At 28.7% G+C, this 397-nt stretch overlaps 1 protein-coding gene across 1 annotated transcript in view; it reads left to right on the top strand.

Annotated features, from left to right (window-relative positions):
- The window catches only part of LOC107666882 (copine-4-like), a 54,848-nt gene that overhangs the window by 53,037 nt on the left and 1,414 nt on the right, over nt 1–397 (top strand). The window lies entirely within an intron of this gene.

The raw sequence follows: 397 nt of genomic DNA, 5'->3' as shown, positions 1-397 counted from the left end.
CCGGGGGTTGGGTTCAAAACAACCCAACCGCTGGGTCAAAACAACCCAATAGCTGGGTTTGTCCTTTTTTTAACCCAGCATTTTTTTTAGAGCGTAATAATATTTCATAATTTTTATGTTTTTTACTGTATTACAAACAAAGGTCAAGACCTCTGAGGTGGAACAGGCCAGAATTCCCATTTTAATGTGCCAATGCAGACATTTACTATGTTTAAAACTAGTTACCAGATTAATTTTGTTAGATATAGTTTATCTAACATATCTGGTAGATTCACAGCAAACAAATAAAACCATGATATTTGTACATTTAGTTCTTTTGAATTTAGTTATCTTAATATTATGTATATACTATTATTTTTATTATTATTATTTATTAGCTTTAATTTTTATATATATT

The sequence above is a fragment of the Sinocyclocheilus anshuiensis genome, unplaced genomic scaffold, assembly GCF_001515605.1.
Source record: "Sinocyclocheilus anshuiensis isolate Anshui unplaced genomic scaffold, SAMN03320099.WGS_v1.1 scaffold267, whole genome shotgun sequence".
NCBI lineage: Eukaryota > Metazoa > Chordata > Actinopteri > Cypriniformes > Cyprinidae > Sinocyclocheilus > Sinocyclocheilus anshuiensis.
This window is presented reverse-complemented; position numbering and strand designations above follow the sequence as displayed.